This window comes from Triticum aestivum, chromosome 1B (assembly GCF_018294505.1).
Source record: "Triticum aestivum cultivar Chinese Spring chromosome 1B, IWGSC CS RefSeq v2.1, whole genome shotgun sequence".
Taxonomy (NCBI): domain Eukaryota; kingdom Viridiplantae; phylum Streptophyta; class Magnoliopsida; order Poales; family Poaceae; genus Triticum; species Triticum aestivum.
The window spans coordinates 62551646-62574949 of NC_057795.1; the positions used below are offsets into that span (position 1 = coordinate 62551646).

Here is a 23304-nt window from a genome sequence, read left to right on the forward strand (position 1 = left end):
CCAATCGCCCTGGATCCAGCCTTGCGGCAAGGCAGACGTCGAGGAAGATCCGCCCTGGCCGGACTTCTTCGCCTTCGCCTGCGCCGTCGCCTTCTTCGCGCGCTCCAGGGCCGCCGTCTTCTCCTTCACCATTGCCGCAGACAAAGCTCGAACGGATCGACGGCACCGGGACGAGAGCAGAGGTGGCGGAGGAATTCGAGAAGAAAGAGGAAAAATGAAGGCGCACTGTTCAAAAGCCCTGGGCCAACGGCTTATATGGAGTTGCTTCCGAGTGACTGGCCTATAGGCCCAGACGATCCTGTCCAATCCCGCAACAGTCACGCGCGTGATACGTGGCGAAAAAGGTGGCGCAGAGATCGAGGCGTCTCTGCCCTATCTCGTCCGATTACTGCGGCCTCCTCCGCCCCGCGCGCTTTCCAAAATTCGAATCCCACAAAATCCGCGAGCAGCAGAACAACTTGTCAGACGGAGGATCTCCTCCGCACCGTCACTCGGAGCTTTTCAAGTAAAGAAATTCACTCGACTGAAACCAAGAATGGATCAAGGCGACCGAAAAAGAAGTTGGTGTCATTACTTAAGTTCATGAATCCAGAACAAGATACACTCATAGCACGAAAAATGGGTCGGAAGAGTTCTCAACTCCTTCCCCACTCAAACCTCGATCCATTCGGGGGCTAATGATGAAGCTATGTACCTAGGGTAGGGTCATGGACCTGTCCAAACTACCCTCTCCAAGGAAATCTCTAGAAGAAACCACCTTTCAATCGACTCAGAAGTGTTCCACTCTACGGACTCGAAGACACTCAACGGACTCGAAGACACTCGACCATGAAGCCAACCACTCGACAACCAGGAGATCTAAAGTCGCTCTGCACACAATCGGTCGGTCATTAAGTAGCCTTTATGGTCATCATAGCACTTTATTTGTGGCGTTGCCAGTAACGTCCGATCTTAATGTACCTTAAACCATACATAACTGAGGGCCGGAGGGGTCTGGCGAACTCTATATAAGCCACCCCCCTCCTTAGTGTAAAGGGTTTGCACCCCTGTAACTCATACACACATAATACAGTCGACCGCCTCCGGGCTCCGAGACGTAGGGCTGTTACTTCCTCCGAGAAGGGCCTGAACTCGTAAACCTCTTGCGTATACAACTACTCCATAGCTAGGATCTTGCCTCTCCATTCCTACCCCCCTACACTACTGTCAGAGTTAGAACCACGACAGTTGGCGCCCACCTTGGGGCCGGTGTCTTAGCGACTTATTGGAAAAGTTGCGATTTTTCCGATCTCCTTCATCATGGTTTCAGGCGGACTTTTTACTGCTTCGTCACCATGGACTAATTGTGTTATTTTTTACCCCTTATGCTGAAAAGCAAGTAAAACACACGCTTTAATGTCTGTTCAAAATTATTTATTTCTACAAATTAAATTGTGGTGTGTAATAATCTATTTGTAGGAAATGAATAATGTTGATATCTTGGAAGAAAGCTAACATGATAGTTTGTGTTCTCTCTACAAGAACTAGATAGACATGTAATCTCAGATGCTTAGTTGATGACCTTTTTCGTAATATACATGTGATATTTAGACAAACCCAAATATCCCTTTTCCTTACATGCCGGGTATAATGAGCCTTCCGATTTATTTTGAAGAATGCTATTTGTGACTCAAAGAACAAGCCGCATCGATGGAGGTGGCGGGCATGAATTTGCAGGCGGAGACAGTGGGAGGAATAACAAGAATAAGAAGAAAACTGAGTTGACAGTAGAAATGTTGAAAATGTCACCTGAAGTGCGTTAGAACTTCAAGGTGTATGCTCGACATGAATATAGCTAGCAACTAGAATATGTGTGCCCGTGCAACGCACGGGCATTCACCTAGTGCATTTCTAAATTTATACTATTTACTTGCGTATTTAAACTATGTCTTTCAAGTGTTCAAGTTTGGTTGAAAAAAGGCCAAAAATGCAGACCAAGCAAATTGGGGAAGCAAAATGTGGGATGGCATAGGGCGTTAGTTTTTCACGGACAAATGAGCCATGTCTGCGGACATGAAATATGGGGATGTCATTTGATTTTTGTCCTTGGAGATGTCCTTATCTCTTAAACTCGTAGTCCATCCATTCTAAAATACTATGTGCATTGTCTTTTTTTCTTTTAGAAGTTAACGTATCTAATGTTTACCAAATTTATTGAGAAAAATGTTGATTACATCTACAATATCAAATCTAATATCATTAGATTAATCATTAAATGCGATTTTTATTTTATTGGTGTTATAGATTTTGATATATTTCTTAATAAACTGGGCAAATAGAGAAATATTTAACTTTTAAAAAAGTTGATACACCTTATATTTAGTAAAATAAGGGACTGGGGGAGTATTAGGGCCTAGATGATTTAAAATACTTGTAATATCTAAACTGGCATGTTCCCTTATTAGTCTTTCCACCCCTTGCCTTCAATTGAGATTTTTTTCACATTAATTGCTAAATCTAAAAGGTGAAAATTACTTATTTCTTAAATAATTATGAATCTTTGTTTTCTTATAGCTTACCAGGCGGAGCTTGGTTAGAAATTGATGAATCAATCAGTGATCCATCTTAACCGTTAGGTTTCTAAGAAATCTTAACAAATAGGTTCATCTCTACAAGGGCTGCATAAAAAGACATTTTTTATTTTGTCTCGGTGAATTATTTTTGGGTAATGTTTATACCCGGCACACCGGCCGAACACTCCGCCAGTCTCGCGTGCGTTGTGGGATTCCTGTGCGATCTAGTGACCGTACGCAAGCCACGTGTTCTGTCAGGTCCACCCCACCGCTGAAGCGTCTTCTTTATCCTCTCACGCGTGTACCGCTCATTTTTTTCCCATCTCTTTCTCTGCTACAGTATCCCAGCACCCAGCTTCTTGCCGCCGTCGAGCCGAACAACACTCCCGCTTTAATCCTATCCCAAATCAGCAATGGCCGCTAGCTGAGAAGCAAGCCAGATGCGAGGGCGTCATGCTTGGGAGGTTGGCTGGGGCTGTACGGGGGGACATCGTCGCATGCTCGACCCCGGCCGACGCGGATGCTTTTTTTATCGACGTCGGGCTCTTACTGTACAACCGCGCTGTGTGCCGGAACCGGCGATGAGCCATGCTCGAACCAGTCATCCGTTGTGCTGGGACGCGCCCGGTGGCCTGCCAACCATGGTGACTGCGCCCGGTGGCCGGCAATGGAGACGGTGATTTTTTTTTGCCGGAACCATTGTTTTTGCTGGATAGAGCTTCAAAATTTGCTTCCACCGTGTTTTGTTTTTGCTGAATTCATTCAAGTTTTTTGCTACCACCATTCTTTGTTTGCTGGAACCGGGGCTCATCTTTTACTAATTTGCTACCACCGTGTTCTATTTTTGCTGGATTCAGCCAACTTTTTGCTACCATCATCCTTGTTTGCCGGAACCGGGGCTCATTTTTTGCTTCCATCATTCCATCTAAACACCACTTGGAAGTTGCTCAGAATCAGAATGCTAACATCATCAACAGGACAGCCGCACATGCTTGTGTCCATGTCCACCAACCCTATCAAGCACAAGAACAAGCACAAACACAAGGAGACACATCAGCGGGTGACCAAAAGGGAGCAGAGCCTACATGAAAACAGGTCACTCAGAATTTGTTCTTCTCGTTTATGATCACAGGTCACTAGGCACTGATCTCCCCCTTTAGGCCTTGTTCGGTTAAACCTCTCTTAGAGAGGATTGAAGAGGTTTAGAGGGGATTGACATAGAATTTGACTTGTAGGGGATTTAATCCTCTCCAATCTATTCCAATCCCTTTCAAACCCCGTACAACCGAACAAGCACTTATGGTTTCATAGTTTTGTATTTTATGGCAACCAGAACAAGCAAGTTGTGTGTATCGACGGTCTAGGCATGTTCTTATAATGTATCATCTCTGTTTCGAATTATGGGAAGTTTTAGATATTTTAATAGGGACTACATACAGACTGGAATGAGTGAACAACACACTAAAACGCGTCTATGTACATCCGATTCAGAAAAAGTTAGAACATCTTATATACTTTCAAATTACCATGGTTAGAGCATCTCCAACAGCGGCTGCAGAAAATGTGCGCGCGGTAAAAGGCGGTTTTAGTGCGCGTGGGGCGGGTTCGCGCTACAGCGGTGGCAGGAAACTCAGGCGTGCGAGTAAAGATCGTGCGCCTGCGTGAAAAAACGGCCGAGCGCGCGCTAGTTTTGGCGCGCGGCGTCCGACGCGCTTTATAAATGCATCGCCTGCCACGCGCCCTCCCACCGCTCTCCACCTCGCCACGCGCCCCTCTGCCGCTCTCTTCCCGCTCCCTTTGCCGCTTTCTCGCCTCGCCGCCGACGCGCCACCGCCGCGCCGCCGGGGAGTTTCGGGCTACCGCGGCGTCCACGTGCGCCCCTCCGGCGCCTTCTCCGTCGATATCCGGTCCGGCAACATGCGCCTCGGCCTCGGCACCTTCGACACCGCCCACGAGGTCGCCCGCGCGTACGACGCGGCGGCGTGGCGCCTCCGGCAGCCTCGTAGGGACATGAACTTCCCGGAGGTGCCGACACGGGAGCTGGTGCCTCCCCTGTGACTTATCATTGACGAGGATCGTCGCGACAACCGGAGGCGCCAGCGCCGTCTCAGTGTCGCCGAGATGGATGAGGAAGCCATGGAGTAGTGGCGCCAACGCTTCCCACAGGACGTTATCAACGAGCACCAGTTCTTTGCGCAAAGGAGGGCGGAGAGGGAGGAGAGGAGGGCGGAGCGAGCCGCCTATCGCAATGACAGGCGTACGCGGAAGGCGGACTGATGTGACGGCGGCCCGATCTTTCGATGAGAGTGGGGATAACTTTCGATTTGGTAGATTTTGACTTGACGATCCGGCTATACCGTACCCAACGATACGGCTCGACAATCGCTAAACCAATCTCCGATGGTTATTGACCTTGCTGTAGGCACGGTCAACCTGAACAACGAGGTTTGAGTTCCTGCAAGCAACGACGATACGCCATCTCCATATCACAGATGCTCAATTCAACATTGACCTAGGAGCAGCGTCGTCCTGGGACTCCAACGGCGATTGGTACCTTGACGCCTTCATTCAGACGTCGGAGGAGGATATCACCGAAGAAGAGTCAGACTCGGAGGAGGAGGAGGAGGAGGACGAGGAGTAGTTTTTTATCTATCGTTTTATATCAATAGTAGGAGGAGGCTATGAACTATCTATGTATCGTTTTATCTATCTATCGTTTATCTATCTATGCCTATAGTATCACAAGTCGGAGCGGAATGTGTATCGAGTCGGAGTAGAAGAAGAAGAAATATAGCGCGTCTGTTGCAGCGGGGCGCGCGCGATTTTTTGCAACGGTCGCTGGAGCCAGCGCTCCGCGGCACGTAAAATCTGGCTACCAAGGCGCTGTAAACATCTTTTTAACGCGCCGCGGCGTTGCGCGCTTGTTGGGGATGCTCTTATGATGTCTTACATTATAGAAACAGAGTTTTGGATCAAGCAATGGCATGCTCCTCTATGCCATGGAATTATTACCTTGGGGTTTTCAAAAGGCTTCAGCAAGCATGCATGCCGCAACCTTTTCAACTTGCCTACACTTTTACCACGAAAGCTTTGCAAACTAGTCCAAAATGGAGCCTTTTCAGTTCAGAAAGGAATCAATGCAAAGCACGGACACAGCTTATACTACTGCTAATTAACAAGAGCAAAAAGCGGAGCTCTCACCACGTTTGCCTTTGCGGATGATGCCGAGATACTGTAGTAGCCGTTGTTCTGCGGCCTGCTGCCGCCGCCGGTAATGCTTCCGGTGCCGCCGGCGCCAGACGTGGTGGTGGCGTTGTCCTAGGGCAGGCGGTACCGCGGTAGGAGAGCTCGTACACCGGCGTGCCGTCGGGCTTGAAAAGGCCGTAGTTGCGTTCCGACGAGGGGCCGGGCTTCATGTTCTCGTTGAAGAGGGCGAACATGTAGACGCGCAACGCTCCGTCCGGCCGCAGCGGCGTGCCCTTGCCCTCGCCCACCAGCCGCATAACGTTGCCGTTGTACCTTGCGGCGTTCCGCGGCGTCGCGCCGGTCTCGTTGCCGTCGCCGGCCGATGGCCACCCGGTCTTCGACACGCGCACCTCCACCGCGCGCGCCACCCCGCGGTTGGCCGCTGCGATCGCGTGGTACACGGCGTCCACCTGGGACACCAGCATGTTGGGGTAGCGCAGCCCGGAGGACGGGTCCGGCCGTCCGGGACGCGGCCGTGGCCGGGCTCGAGCAGGGCGTACTCAAGCTCCACGCCGGCGGGGTCCTCGGCGTAAGCGAAGTAGGGGTAGGCGTTGACGAGGAACGGCGAGCTGGTGCGGGCGTGGAAGTCGAGGATCGGGCAGAGCACCGGGAGGAGGTCCTTGCGGAAGTAGGCCGACGAGGGCGGGTAGGAGGTGGCGAGCACACCGAGGTTGTGTGCGGTGGTGACCGCGACCTGCTTGTCGAGGCCGAGCTGCGCGAGCGCGTCGTGGATGCACTGCATGGCCGGGAGCAGCGAGGGCGTGAGCGCGGAGCTGTTGGCGCCCGTGAGCACCTCGTTGCCGACGGTGAGGACGGCGATCTTGGTGGCCGGGAGCGCCGGCTGGATGACGCCCAGGCCGGCGAGGAGCTGCAGGGCCGAGGTCGTCGGCGGGAGGTTCTTCCCCACCCGTCCGTAGTTGATGCCCAGCAGCGCCGACGACGTCGCCTCGGGCGCGGCCGACAAAAGGAGCACGAGCAGGAGAAGAAGGAGCGGCATTGTCTTGTCACGGCAGCGTGTGCTGCGTGCGCGAGGTGGAAAAATGATACAGTAGAGCCCGAGGGAGTGAGAATGTGAGATGGAGGGGTTTGGCTTGGAGTGGCTTGGAGCGGGCTCACCTGGGCGAGTGCTCTATCATACCGTTGTACAAAGGCGGCTGATGGGAATAAGTCGGATGATTTCCTATAGAAATCGGCTGCCTAGTCAGCAGTCCGATCTAGCGCTGGTGGCCGTTCGATCGTAGCAAACCCAACCCATTATTTTTCTTCCTCTGGCCTTACATCCATCACACGCATCATCGACCATCTACGTTGTGGCATCTACGCCAGTGACCTCATAAAATTTTCAAATTTATCACTCCAATAATCCCCGTGTTTGGCAAAGAGTACTTGAGGAAGCCAAATGTCGTGGACACAACCAAACTTTTTGGCACTTGAAGAAGTAAGACCATTTCTCAGTATGCTCGATTGCATGCACTAAGAATTGTAGAACTGTTGGTAGGTTTGCAAGGGCAATACCAAGATCATACCGGAGGGCCCACAATCATGCTAGAAGCAGTGGCATCACAAGACATGTGGATTTGACACTCTTTCTTTGACATATTAGGTCTCACAACAATATTAACGTGCTTCAACGGTCTTCATTATTTACAAAACTTTGTTATGGTAGGAGTGCAACTATATCATCACTGGACAAACTACATCATGGGGTAATACTTGCCGATAGTATCTATTCTCATTGGGCGAAGACCATCTCCGAACCAGAGGGTAACAAGAAAAGTCTCTTTGCCCGCCCAGCCTTTTGTTTGTAGCTCCTCCATTGGGTTACATTTCTCGTTTCTGTATACAATTGCTTACTGTTCAAGTAATATCATAAGCAGATGATCGGTGGATTAGCTAGCCTGAGATTGACTCCTTAGGTCCACAGGTTTTTGGGGCCTTTTTCCGGTGGCTCAAAGGCAACGGAGGTGATGTCAATCCGTAGTTTATTTCTGATGGTTGCATGTCATGTAATAGAGCAAAAATACTTTTTACTGCATCGTCACCATGGACTAATTGTGTTATTCTTTACCCCCTATATTGAAAAGCGAGTAAAAACACACGTTTAATGTCTGTTCAAAATTATATTTTTTTTCTTCAAATTAAATCATGGTGTGTAATAATATATTTGTAGGGAATGAATAAAGTTAATATCCTGGATGAAGCTAACATGATAGTTTGTGTTCTCTCTACAGGAACTAGATAGACATGTAATCTCAGATGCTTAGTTGATGAACTTTTTTGTAATATACATGTGATATTTAGACAAACCCAAATATCCCTTTTTCCTTACATGCTGGGTATAATGAGCCTTCTGATTTATTTTGAAGAATGGTATTTGTGACTCAAAGAACAAGCCGTATCGATGGAGGTGGCAAGCATGGATTTGTAGGCGGAGACAATGGGAGGAATAACAAGAATAAGAAGAAAACTAATTTGGCGGTAGAAGGTGTATGTTCGACATGAATAGTAAGAGCAACTCTAGCAGACCCCGCAAAACGCCGGCCCGCAAAACACGTTTGCAGTTCACACAAAACCGCTTTTGCGGGCCGGTGAGGGCTAGCACAGATGCAGACCCCCCAGACGGACCCGTAAAAAAGTATATTCGCGGAATATGCTTTTTTACGGGTCGGCTATGCGGGTTCTGCTTTTTGCGCCGTTGCATCCCCGCAAATCATCAGCCCGCAATTCTCAAATCCAACCTAATTCAACAATCGAAAACAAACTGAATTATTCAAATCAAACATGAAACAATAATCATCTGCATTACAAATAATTATTCAAATCACTGTAGCAATCTTAAAATAATGCATAACAAAACTTGTCATGAATACAAATACAAATGAATACAAAAAATAATTGCTGCCCAGCCCTTTGTCAATGGTGCTCAATGAGATCTTCCTGAAGTTGAAAGTGTGTGTCCGCATTTTCAATCTCCTTATATGTCTGAAGAAAAGCTCTAATGCGGTTTGGGTCTCTAGCTGGTTTGACACGGCTACCCACATTATCATAAAATAATTCTAAGTCCATTCCTCTCTCATCTTCAAGAAGCATATTATGTAGGATAACACAGCAAGTCATGATGTTCTTCAAGGTTTGCAGCCGAAAGGTCGCAAGCATGGTCTCCACATCCGAGTCGTTCGTATCGGACGAATCGGATAGCAAGAACTTCTCGCACGGGGTCAACTCCATCTACACGCACGCCCGCCGGCGCGTCAATCTACTACACAGATCGCGAAAATCACAAAAAAAGGGACTAACCGGTGGCGAGTGATCCGGGGGCGGCGACGAGGGTGGTGCGCTCGGCGGTGGTCGATCCCAGTGGCGGCGGCGACTGGGGGTGGCTTTTCTCGTCGGATCCGGAGGGGCGGTGCAGCGGCTCAGCGCGGGAGGGTGTGGGGCGGCCTCGCGGAGCGATTCCGCCCGCAGATATGGGCGGAATCACCAGCAGCGGGCGGGCGGAAGCAAGGGCGGGCGGCGGCGGAAAGAAGGGAGAAAAGAGCGCGGGCTAAAATGTCCCTCCCGCCAACTGCTTCTCTGTGATGCAGGGCACCGCAGCCGCGAGGGGGAAACCCGCGTTTTCCCGGGTAGGGGCCGAAAATTTGCCGCGCCCCCTAAAAAATTTTGCGGGCCGGAGCGGGATGCGGGGTCTGGTCGGGCAGACTTTCCAGCTCGTACCCGTATTTTGGCGGTTATTTTGCGGGTCGGGAGCGGATGCGGGGTCTGCTAGAGTTGCTCTAACAAGCAACTAGAATATGTGTGCCCGTGCAACTCACGAGCATTCACCTAGTCATTTCTAAATTTGTACTATGTACTTGCACATTTAAACTATGTCTTTCAAGTGTTCAAGTTTGGTTGAAAAAAGGGCAAGAATGCAGACCAGGCAAATGGGGGAGGCTGAATGGGGGATGCCATGGGGCGTTGGTTTTTCACGGACAAATGAGCCATGAGGGAGTCCTGGACTAGGGGGTGTCCGGATAGCCGAACTATCATCATCGGCCGGACTCCAAGACTATGAAGATACAAGATTGAAGACTTCGTCCCGTGTCCGGATGGGACTTTCCTTGGCGTGGAAGGCAAGCTTGGCGATACGGATATGTATATCTCCTACCATTGTAACCGACTCTGTGTAACCCTAGCCCTCACCGGTGTCTATATAAACCGGATGGTTTTAGTCCGTAGGACAGAACAACAATCAAACCATAGGCTAGCTTCTAGGGTTTAGCCTCCTTGATCTTGTGGTAGATCTACTCTTGTAATATCCACATCATCAATATCAATCAAGCAGGACGTAGGGTTTTACCTCCATCAAGAGGGCCCGAACCTGGGTAAAACATCGTGTCCCTTGTCTCCTATTACCATCCGCCTAGACGCACAGTTCGGGACCCCCTACCCGAGATCCGCCGGTTTTGACACCGACATTGGTGCTTTCATTGAGAGTTCCTCTGTGTCGTCACCGATAGGCTCGATGGCTCCTTCGATCATCAACAACGACGCGGTCCAGGGTGAGACTTTTCTCCCCGGATAGATCTTCGTATTCGGCGGCTTTGCACTGCGGGCCAATTCGTTTGGCCATCTGAAGCAGACCGAAAGCTACGCCCCTGGCCGTCAGGTCAGATTTAGAAGTCTGAACTTCACGGCTGACATCCGCGGAGACTTGAACTTCAATGGATTCGAGCCACAGCCGAGCGCGTCGCACTGTCACGATGGGCATGATTTAGCTCTGTTGCCGGACAGTGCCCTGGAGGCCGCACACGAGTCCGCTCCGACCCTCGATTCGGAGCCGGCTGTGCAGATCGAGGACGGGTGGTTAGACACCGCCTCGGGGGCTACAACCTCTACGGCGATAGAGCCGAATACTGACTTTGTCCCTTCTAAAGCTCGTGACTCCAAGGTGCCGGACTCCTTGCCGGACTCCGAACCTCCCGCGCCCCCTCTAATCGAATCCGATTGGGCGCCGATCATGGAGTTCACCGCTGCGGACATCTTTCAACACTCATCTTTCGGCGACATCCTGAGTTCGCTGAAGTATCTCTCGTTATCAGGAGAGCCCTGGCCGGACTGCGGTCAGAACTGTTGGGATGCAGACGACGAAGAAATTCAAGACCCACCCACCACCCACTTAGTAGCCACTATCGACGATTTAACCGACATGCTAGACTTCGACTCCGAAGACGTCGACGGTATGGATGACGATGCCGGAGACGACCAAGAACCAGCGCCTACTGGGCACTGGAAAGCCACCTTGTCATACGACATATACATGGTAGATATCCCAAAGGATGGGAATGGCGAAGGAACAGCGGAGGAAGACCCCTCCAAGAAACAGACCAAGCGCCGGCGTCAGCGGAGCCGCTCTAAATCCCGCCACAGCAAGAATGACGATTCCGGCACCGGAGATAATAATACCCCAGACAGTGCCGAAGACAACCCCCTCCAGCAAGATTCAGCGTAGGAGGACGGAGATGCTAGCCCTCATGAGAGAGCGGCAGACGAAGAGGTAGAGGATGATAATTACATGCCTCCCTCCGGAGACGAGGCAAGCCTCGACGACGACGAATTTGTCGTGCCTGAGGATCCGGTCGAACAAGAGCGTTTTAAATGCAGGCTTATGGCCACGGCAAATAGCCTCAAGAAAAAGCAGCAACGGCTTAGAGCTGATCAGGATCTGCTAGCCGACAGATGGACTGAAGTCCTTGCGGCTGAAGAGCATGAGCTCGAACGCCCCTCCAAAAGCTACCCCAAACGCAAGTTGCTCCCCCGATTAAAGGAGGAGGCATATAAACCTGCATCACCAGAGCACGATGCGGCTGACCGGCCACCTCGTGGCCGCGACAGAGAGGCCTCTAGGCCCTCCACTAGAACCGTACCCCGGCATCGCTCGAAAAGCACAAGGCCACAGGGGAACGCTCCGGACTTGCGAGATATATTGGAGGATAAGGCAAGATAATCAAGATCGATCTACGGATCACGTGGGCGCCCCATGATATGTGACGACAACCGTCGCGCCGGACACAGTAAGTCCGGTCGGGCCGAACACAGTAGACAAAGCTCGTTGGAGCTCCGTCGCGATATAGCCCAATACAGAGGCGCCACACACCCACTATGCTTCACAGATGAAGTAATGGATCATCAAATCCCCGAAGGGTTTAAACCCGTGAATATTGAATCCTATGATGGCACAACAGACCCCGCGGTTTGGATCGAAGACTATCTCCTTCATATCCACCTGGCCCATGGTGACGATCTTCACGCCATCAAATACCTCCCACTCAAGCTTAAAGGACCAGCTCGGCATTGGCTTAACAGCTTGCCAGTAGAATCAGTTGGGTGTTGGGAGGACCTGGAAGACGCATTCCTTGATAACTTCCAGGGCACGTATGTGCGACCACCAGACGCTGACGACCTAAGCCACATAATTCAGCAGCCAGATGAATCGGCCAAACAATTCTGGACACGGTTCTTAACTAAGAAAAATCAAATCGTCGACTATCCGGATGCGGAGGCCCTCGCGGCCTTCAAACATAACATCCGCGACGAGTGGTTTGCTCGGAACCTGGGACAGGAAAAGCCGAAATCCATGCCAGCCCTCACATCACTCATGATCCGCTTCTGCGCGGGAGAGGACAGCTGGCTAGCCCGCAGCAACAACCTCAGCAAAAATTCTGGCAGTCCGGATACAAAGGACCGCAATGGCAGGTCGCGTCGCAACAAGAACAAACGCCGCATTAACGGCGACAATAATGAGGATACGGCAGTCAATGCCGGATTCAGAGGCTCCAAACCCGGTCAGCGGAAAAAGCCATTCAAAAGAACTACTACGGGTCCGTCCAATTTGGACCGAATACTCGATTGCTCGTGGCAGATACACGACACCCCTGAAAAGCCAGCCAACCACACCAACAGGGACTGTTGGGTATTCAAGCAGGCAGGCAAGCTAATTGCCGAAAATAATGGCAAGGGGCTGCATAGCGATGACGAAGAAGAGACCCGACCGCCGAACAATAGAGGACAGAAGGGTTTCCCCCCACAAGTGCGGAAGGTGAATATGATATACGCAACCCACATACCCAAGAGGGAGCGGAAGCGTGCACTCAGGGACGTATACGCGATGGAGCCAGTCGCCCCGAAGTTCAACCCATGGTCCTCCTGCCCGATCACTTTTGATCGAAGGGACTACCCCACCAGCATCCGCCACGGCGGATTCGCCGCATTGGTTTTAGACCCAATAGTCGATGGATTTCACCTCACCAGAGTCCTGATGAACGGCGGCAGCAGTCTGAACCTGCTTTATCAGGACACAGTGCGCAAGATGGGCATAGACCCCTCAAGGATTAAACCCACAAAGACGACCTTCAAAGGCGTCATACCAGGTGTAGAGGCCAATTGTACGGGCTCAGTTACACTGGAAGTGGTCTTCGGATCCCCGGATAACTTCCGAAGCGAGGAGTTAATCTTCGACATAGTTCCGCTCCACAGCGGCTATCATGCTCTGCTCGGACGGACCGTGTTTGCAAAGTTCAACGCGGTGCCGCACTACGCATACCTCAAGCTCAAGATGCCAGGCCCTCGAGGAGTCATCACGGTCAACGGAAACACTGAACGCTCCCTCCGAACGGAGGAACACACAGCGGCTCTCGCGGCAGAAGTACAATGCAGCCTCTTAAGGCAATTCTCGAGTCCGGCCGTTAAGCGACCGGACACGGCTAAACGCGCCCGGAGTAACCTACAACAAGACCACCTGGCATGTTCCGAGCACGCGTAGCAATGCGGCCCCAACCCCAGCCCTCGCAAGATCGCAAGACTGGTCCTTCGCGTACATCATTACGCTCTGAAGATACCATGGGCATAGGGGAAGGGGCACGACCACGACAGGCCCAAAATGCGGCTTAACCACATCAGGGGCTCCCAAGTGTGTCATTCCTTTTTTTTCTTTTTCTTTCTTACTCACAGGACTCCGTTCACCAGAGGCCCTGTCCGGCAGTAGACCGGCCGAACTTACGATGCAACAGCCAGGGAAGGAGAAAGGCTACGACGAATATCTAGGTGGTCTCCATTACGAGCACTAAATCTATTTTATACACCATTCCGCAGCCTACCCCTGGAGGGGGACATGTTTAATAGTCCCATCCCTTGCTTACCACACTATTTGTATCGTTCTGCATTCATGGCAGTATTTCTTGAATAAACAATGCAGCACCTTTTTTCTTATAATTGCATTCCTTTCTTATACATATATTCATTTATGACATGTCGCATCTGTACACTTTGGTACGGCTAAATACACTAGGGGCTTAAGTTCCCCACATTATGGTGTGATAAATCCGAACACTTTCACAAGTGCGGCACCCCAAACTTATAGCATTATATGCATCGGCTCCGAATCATGTCTTGGGTCAATAGTTGGGTTTGCCCGACTCCCATGTTTTGGTACCTTACGTTTCGTTCTATCGGCTAAGGTAGCACTGGGAGAACCACTGCGATTGCGCCCCAGTTGAGCTGGGCGAGCGCCTCAGTGGAGAAAGCTAAAACTGACCATCATGATGAGGCGAGAGCCGGTCGCTGTTCGAGAGGTTTTTTCGAGTCCCTAAAGACTTATGCCGCTTAGAGCGAGGAACCGGCCTTGTCCGGCCCAGGCGTGGATAGCGCCCCGAATTCGGCCTTCCGAACACTAGGGGCTTCGCCGAAATTTAAAATTATAGAATTCTATGGCTAAGTGAGAGTGTTCAAGCATTTTAAGTCTGGTTGCCTAGTTCGTTGTGTTGAGCGCCTCCCTAGATGGACCCAAATATGGGAACAAGAGTGCTCAAATTTATCCCGAACACCCCAGCACTCGTGGCATGGGGGCTGAAGCCGACGACTTGCCATCTCTCAGATTTGATAAACAGCCGCACAGAAGGTAATATTTTAAATCAACAAGCGTTGCTTAGCGCATATGAACAAAGTTTTCAGCGCACAGGATAACAAAATGCGAGTCTACTCAAATATTACATTATTGGAGCACTCACCCGCAATAGTGCGGGCACCCTTCAGGACACTCTTGTAATACATCTCGGGCGTGCGATACTCCTTGCCCGGCGGTGGCGCGTCCGTCACAAGCTTCTCAGCATCCATCTTGCCCCAGTGCACCTTAGCACGGGCAAGGGTCCGACGGGCACCTTCAATACAGGCGGATCGCTTGATGGCCTCAACCCATGGACAAGCATCCACCAGCCGCCGCACCAGGCCGAAGTAGCTCCCAGGCATGGCCTCATTGGGCCACAGCCGAACTATGAAGCCCTTCATGGCCTGTTTGGCCACCTAGTGGAGCTCGACCAGCTGCTTCAGCTGGTCGCTAAGGAGCACCGGATGTCCGGCCTCAGCATACTGAGACCAGAAGACCTTCTCCGTCGAGCTCCCCTCCTCGGCCCTGTAGAAAGCGGAAGCATCGGACACGCTGCGGGGCAGATCTGCGAACGCTCTTGGAGAGCTCCGAATTCGGGTAAGTAACAGGTAATTCACATTCACATGCTTGCTTTGCATGAAAAATGCCTTACCCGCCGCTAGTTTCTTCAATGCCTCGATTTCCTGAAGGGCCTTATGGGCTTCGGCCTTAGCGGCTTTGGCGCTCTCAAGAGCCGAGGCAAGCTCGGACTCTCGAGTCTTCGAGTCGCGCTCCAAACTCTCATGCTTTTTTACGAGAGCCTGGAGCTCTTGCTGTACCTCCGCCACCCGCGCCTCCTGCTTCTCTCGCCCAGCGTGCTCCACGGCCGCATTACGTTCGGCCGCAGACACCGCCTCCTTCAGGGTCGCCACCTTGTTCGTGGCCCCTGAAGTACCCACATTATCCTTGTCATTTCTCTTGCAACCAAATCTTTTTCTGTAAGGTACAACTTTAATAAGGTGTTACTCACCTTCCTTGTCCTCGAGCTGCTTCTTGGCACGGCCGAGCTCATTCTTGGACCGCTCGAGGCTTTGCTTCAAAGCATCGACCTCCGCAGTCATTGCGGCAGAGGTCAGCAGCGCAGCCTGCAATCCCATATTGACATATTTATTAAGACTCCTGCGTATATCTTTATAGATCCTCAGTCTGGCTTTTCTTTCCGAACACCGAACCGAGCATCAGGGGCTACTGTCTATGCGGTACTATTTTACATATATTAATATTCTTACCTCAAAGCCTGATAGAAGGCTACTGCAGGCTTCGGTCAGCCCGCTTTTGGCGAGCTGAACATTCTGAATCACCGCACTCATGACAGTGCGGTGTTCCTCCTTGATGGAAGCGCCGTTGAGCGCCTCCAGCAAGTTATCCGGTGCCTCCGGTTGGACGGAGGCCGCCGGCGTCACGGTCTTGCCCTTCTTACGAAGGGGCCGCCCGCCGGACTCCGGAACCACTGCAGGTTCCGGTGCGGAGTCCGGTACGAAGTCCGGGAGGTCGCCCTGTGGCACCTCCGGGTGGGTCCTTCTCTGGGATCCCATCTCGGCGTCGTCAGCGTCACGGGGGGAGGAGGCGGTTGGAAGTGAAGTACTGTTCACATCCGACGTGCCCAAGGACCCGCTCGACGAAGCGGGAAGATCGTCCTTGGGCGAACTGCAGGGTTGTTTGCAGCGTTAGAAAGACACCATGTGGCAGAAAGAAAAATCATGAAGTCATTCGGGAGTCCGGATACTTACGATCTCGCCAGGGGCTTGGCCCTTGGAGGCCAATCCTCGTCGTCGTCACCGGCGTGGGCGGAACAGTCCGGGGGAAGAGTCCTTCCCTTCTTGGACCCTTCGGCCTCCCTCGTTGGGGAAGCCTTCCTTTTCTTCCCTTCCCCCGCTGGGGGAGAGGCCTTTTTCTTCTCCTCCTCGTCCTCGTGGGAGGAGTCCGCCTTGGAGTCATTGGACACCTGAAAACGGGAACTCTTTCGAGTGCCCGTGGCCTCCTTGGCCTTCTTCTCCGGCACCACGTGGGGTGCCGGAACCAGCATCCCCGCTAAACGGGCGTCCGCTGGGTCTTCTGGCAAAGGGGCCGGGCAGTTAGTCTGCTCGGCCTTCTTCAGCCAGTCATGTCAAAGGAGAGGGAGTTTAGATCCCACATAGAGTCAAACTATGAAAAACAAGCGTCCCGTAAAGGGTAGAATCGTTTACCTCGCTAGCCTGGCGCTGCGAGCTGAATCCGCGATCTTCGGTAGCGGATGTGGGAGCCTCGACGCCCTTAAATAGCACCTTCCAAGCATCTTCGTACCTAGTGTCGAAGAGCCCGCTCAAGGTTCGTTGCTGAGCCAGATCGAACTCCCACAATTTGAAGGCCCGTTGTTGGCACGGGAGAATCCGGCGGATGAGCATGACCTGGACCACGTTGACAAGCTTGAGCTTCTTGTTCACTAGCTTTTGGATCCAGGCTTGGAGTCCGGTCAGCTCCTCCGAATCGCCCCAAGTCAGGCCACTCTCTTTCCAGGAGGTGAGCCGTGTGGGGATGCCAGATCTGAATTCGGGGGCCGCTGCCCATTTAGGGTCATGCGGCTCGGTGATGTAGAACCACCCCGATTGCCACCCCTTGATGGTTTCCACGAAGGCGCCCTTGAGCCAAGTAACGTTGGGTATCTTGCCCACCATGGCGCCTCCGCACTCCGCTTGACTGCCCTTCACAACCTTCGGCTTGACATTGAAGGTCTTGAGCCACAAGCCGAAGTGGCGCTGGATGCAGAGGAAAGCCTCGCACACGACGATAAACGCCGAGATGTTGAGGATGAAATTCGGGGCCAGATCATGGAAATCCAAGTCGTAGTAGAACATGAGCCCCCGGACAAAGGGGTGAAGTGGGAAGCCCAATCCGCGGAGGAAATGGGGAAGGAATACCACCCTCTCATAGGGCCTGGGGGTGGGGATGGGCTGCCCCTCGTCGGGGAGCCGGTGCGCGATGTCGCTGGATAGATATCCGACGCTGTGCAGCTTCTTGATGTGCCCCTCCGTAACAGAGGAGGCCATCCACTTGCCTCCCGCTCCGGACATAGTTGGAGAAGGTTGAGGTGAGATGTGCGGACTTGGGCGCTGGAGCTCGAGTGCGCGGAGATGGATAAGCAAAGGAGGAAGAAGGCGTAGGTAAAAAGGTGGATCCTTAACCCCTTATATATGGGCGGACGAAACTATGCGTCCCCACCGGCCTGATAAAACTCGCTTTTCTCCCAAGCGCCGCAATCAATGGCGCGGTTGGGTTACCCACGTCCGTATTGATGGGAATCCCGGAATAAGGGGAACACGATCTCTGCTTCGACAAGACGTGCCAAGGAAGCCGCTTCGCTAAACGCACTGAGGTGGTATAATAAAAACGATTCGAGTAAAGGCTTGGTCGTGGTGTGACGTCACGCCACGAAATACGTCAGCAGATTGAACTTGTGTTAATATTATTCTCTCTACGGTGGAGTGTAGAATTTACTTTGCAGAGTCGGACACTATCCTGGTGTTCACAATCTTCTATAAATTATTCGGAGGAGGAACCCGTCTTGCAATGCCGAAGACAATATGCACGCCGGACTCGTCATCATTGAAGCCTGGTTCAGGGGCTACTGAGGGAGTCCTGGACTAGGGGGTTTCCGGATAGCCGAACTATCATCATCGGCCGGACTCCAAGACTATGAAGATACAAGATTGAAGACTTCGTCCCGTGTCCGGATGGGACTTTCCTTGGCGTGGAAGGCAAGCTTGGTGATACGGATATGTAGATCTCCTACCATTGTAACCGACTCTGTGTAACCCTAGCCCTCTCCGATGTCTATATAAACCGGATGGTTTTAGTTCGTAGGACAAAACAACAATCATACCATAGGCTAGCTTCTAGGGTTTAGCCTCCTTGATCTCGTGGTAGATCTACTCTTGTAATACCCACATCATCAATATCAATCAAGCAGGACGTAGGGTTTTACCTCCATCAAGAGGGCCCGAACCTGGGTAAAACATCGTGTCACTTGTCTCCTGTTACCATCCGCCTAGACGCACAGTTCGGGACCCCCTACCCGAGATCCGCCGGTTTTGACACCGACAAGCCATGTCTACGGACATGAAATATGGGGATGTCATTTGATTTTTGTCCTTGGAGATGCCCTTATCTCTTAAACTCGTACTCCATCCATTCTAAAATACTATGTGCATTGTCCTTTTTCTTTCTTTTAGAAGTTAACGTATCTAATTTTTTACCAAATTTATTGAGAAAATTCTTGATTACATCTACAATATCAAATCTAATATCATCAGATAAATCATTAAATGAGATTATATATTTTATTGGTGCTATAGATGTTGATATATTTCTTAATAAACTGGGCAAATAGAGAAATATTTAACTTTTTTAAAAAGTCGATACACCTTATATTTAGTAAAATAAGGGAGTGGGGGAGTATTAGGGCCTAGATGGTTTAAAATACTTGGAATATCTAAACGGGCATGTTCCCTTATTAGTCTTTCCACCCATTGCCTTCAATGGGACTCTTTTCACATTAATTGTTAAATCTAAAAGGTAAAAATAACTTATTTCTTAAAAAATTATGAATCTTTGTTTTTTTATAGCTTACCAGCAGAGCTTGGTTAGAAATTGATGAATCAATCAGTGATCCATCTTAACCATTAGGTTTTTAAAGAAATCTTAACAATTAGGTTCATCCTATGAGGGCTGCATAAAAAACTTTTTTTATTGTGTCTCGGTGAATTATTTTTTCTCGTAATCATCCGTTATTGTGTTGTAACATGACCACTATCCAGTGCATTACCCTTCTCATTTTCTGGCTTGTTTTTTTCCTTCTCCTTTCGCCTTTTTTTGTGCACTCAACAAGTAAACGAAATTTTAGAAATTTATGGAAAGTTGAACTTTAGAAAATTTAATGAATGAACTTCCGTATATATCACAAATGAAATTCAAAAAGATCTTGGACCAATTTTAGAAAATCCAGGAAATAAGTTTTAAGAAAAATAAGGGGAGAAGGAAATCCATTTTTTATCCTGCTTTGTTTTAGTGGCATTTTTCATCCTACTTGTCTTCTTAAAAGAGATGAAACTTTTTAAGTCGTTCGAACATCTGGTTCGCTGATTTTGTCCCGTATTAGGAAAATGTGGCGATCTGGTTTGGATTCGACCAGGTTCAAATCTGGTTTTATTTTTGGGTCTATCTATGTTGCATCTAGATGTGAGATAATATCTCACATCTAAATGTGACGTCACCCCAGAAATTGCCATCGGTTGACAAACAGCAGGCTCCCGATCCCTCCCTTCCATGTGACTTGTTTGTTTGTTTCGGCCTGTATTGTTTTGTATCATCCACCCAGCCAACCACAGCCCACCCAGTCCAACTACCCCACCTCCTGGGCCTTGTTTTTTTTTGTGCCAACCCGCCCAGCCCAACTACACCGCCTCCTGGGCCTTTTTTTTTGCCTGTCTGTTTGTTAGACACAAAAAAGGACTGAGCTTTGTTTGACGGGCAGATAACAGTTTGCTGGCTTGATTTACAGAGTCAACTCTGAAAACTTACAAAATCAATTTACAGTAACTTAAATTACAGAGTCAGCTCTGAAAATTTAAATACTCAACAACCTGCATAACATCATTGTTCATCGACTAAACACCCCTCCCATCCCCACCCCCACCCCTAGCACAAAAATGTTCGGATAAGAAACAACAACCACAAGCTAGGCTGAAGTAATCACTTTAGAAAGCTAGCTTCGGAAACACACTATATGATTTGTTTGTTGCTCACTTCAAAGAAAATAACAAACCAAAAAATCAACATATATGCCTACTGCCATTCGTTTGTTAGTTGACGCAAACAACCCCCTGTTAGCTCAAAGGGCTCTTTACTCTGAAATTGCTAAATAGCCAAAATAATTGCAAAGCTATAAGCATATAACTTGACACCTTCCATTTGGGAAAAATAGAAAATACAAAATAATACTAATAAGAAGTATAACAAACTATGTCAGAGGAGGCGTGCCACAACTTCATGTCTGAAGTCTAAAAATATCACAGGACAAATATGTATTCAGTCAATAAAATAAATTTTGGAATGCATCAAAACCAGCCATCTCTTCCACTCCATGTAAGTAGAACAGTATTCCATTCTAGTGCAGTATTGCATTCTAGTGCTTTCAGTATTATATGCATCTCTTCCACTCCAGTAATGCAAATACTGAACCTGGAGTTGAGCATTGATTTTTCCTACAGTTCATATTGCATTCTAGTGCTGGAGAGAGCAGAGCATACGTACATTACATACATGGGTACATACAAACATACATACACAGACCTCCCACTCGCCTGTGTGCTACCCCAGAACTATTCCACCGGCTTACAAAACAAGAGGATCCACACCGCCAGGACGAATTCGAGTTGGACGGAGACACGATGTGAACGAACAAAATGAAGCAGGGTTCACAGAGGGGGAGGGAGGTGTGCTGCTCACTGGCTTTTGCCGCGCCTCGGTTGCGGAGAACTCCGGGACGGTGGGGATCCCGCAGATCCTGACGGCCGCGCAGAGCTCGCTGGCAGAGCCGAACGACGGTGGCTTGTAGGCGGTGCGGAGGTCGTCGACAGTGTTCAGGCCGCAAGCCTCGCCGGCCGCGCAGCTCTCGTCCGCCGTGTCTGTGGCGAGTGCCTCCTCCGTCACGCGGAGGTGCACTGCGGGGGGCTCGTCAGCGGCGAGCTCGGTCGCCATCGCCTTCGAGCTAGTCGCGACTCGCCCCCGTCTCTTCCTCCTCTGCTCGCCACCGATTCAAACAGTGTCACAGGAAAAAATGGCCAAAATAATTGTGTCGGTGTGGATAATTATTGGAGATCCGTTGGTGCTTTGGGATATCTTGCGGAAAACCCCCTACAAAAAGTTAAATGCTGGTTCCAATAGGCCTCCCTAGTAGCAAAAAAACAACTTGTTTGTGGTTTTCAACTAGTAAGTAGGTGACGAAAAAAACTTCAAATATATGAGTAAAAGACCAAAAATATGGTGACATTGAAAAAACTAGTGCACCTACTGATTACAACAAACAAACTAGAAAGGAAAAAAAGTAGTTGTGTGTTCACTTTTTGTCTTATAACTTGGATTTGCTTTGCTCATTAATCAAACACTGACTTCTAATTAGGGGCCACTCCAATTTCGAGACTAGAGTGAACTATCAACATGGGCGACTATACAAAAACCTAAAAGAAAAACGTTGAGTTAAAAAAAATAAGTTGTTTGAGCGATGAAACAAAAGAACAAAGATTCTAAGTTATGAGACGATGTTTGACTTACAAATGGGCCAACTACCCCATTAGAAAAAAAATAAAAAACTGTAAAGTCGATGGGTGATCTGCAATTGGAGCGATTACAAACTACAGGCGCCTGACTTGTGAGTCGATGGTGGACTTGCAACTAATCATAGTTACAAACTACACAAAAGAATGATAGATGCAAGTCGAGAGTGTATTTGCAACTGGCATGAACAAGAACAACACCCACTAGTTGTGGAGTCGATGATAGACTTGCAACTGGCACAACTAAAAGTGGACAAAAGAGAACCACAATTGCGAGTTGAGTTGAACGGCTTGAGTTGCGTCAAATAAAACAACCCCCGTTGCAATTCAAGGGGTCGACTTGCAAAGTCACATGCAATTACAAAACTACATAAAAAAGCACAGTTGTTGGTCGATGGTGACCTTGCGACTGTGGCAATTACAAACTACACAAAAAAAGCCCAATTGCAAAGTTAAGGGTTGAGTTGCAAGTGGCATGCAGGCCCCACAGTTGCGGGTCGATGGTGGACTTGCAACTAGGGCAATCACAAAGCTACAGACAAAAACAAACCAATTGCAAGTTTATGGTCGAGTTGCAAGTGGCATCGAGTAAACAACACCAAATGCAAGTCGAGGGCCGAGTTGCAAGTCAACGGTCGAGTTGCAAGTGGCATGCGGGCACCCATGGTTGTGCGTCGATGGTGGACTTGCAACCGGGGCAATTACAAACTACAAAAAAACGAGTTGCAAGTCGATGGTCGAGTTGCAAAATGCGCATCGAGTAAACATCCCTAGTTGTAAGTCGATGGTCAAGTTGCAAGTGGCATTCGGGCACCCACAGTTGCGAGTCGATGGTGGAGCTGCAACTAAGGCAATTACAAACTACAAAAAAAAGAGCAATTGCAAGTCGATGGTTGAGTTGCAAGTGGCAACGAGTAAACAACCATAGTTGCGAGCCGATGGTCTACTTGCAAGTGGCATGCGGGCACCCATAGTTGCGACTCGACGGTGGACTTGCAACTAGGGCAATTACAAAATTACAGACAAAAAACAGACTAGTTGCAAGTCGATGGTCTACTTGCAAGTAGCATGGGGGCCCCACAGTTGCGAGTCGATGGTGAACTTGCAACTAGGGCAATTGCAATACTACAAAACAAAAAACAGACCAGTTGCAAGTCGATGTTCCACTTGCAAGTGGCATGCAGTCCCCCATAAGTTGCGACTCGATGGTGGATTTGCAACTAGGGCAATGACAAAA

At 49.8% G+C, this 23304-nt stretch overlaps 1 pseudogene; it reads right to left on the minus strand.

Annotated features, from left to right (window-relative positions):
* Nucleotides 1-5720: 5720 nt before the first annotated feature.
* LOC123077151 (glucan endo-1,3-beta-glucosidase 11-like) lies at nt 5721-6835 on the minus strand (annotated as a pseudogene).
* Nucleotides 6836-23304: the final 16469 nt, after the last annotated feature.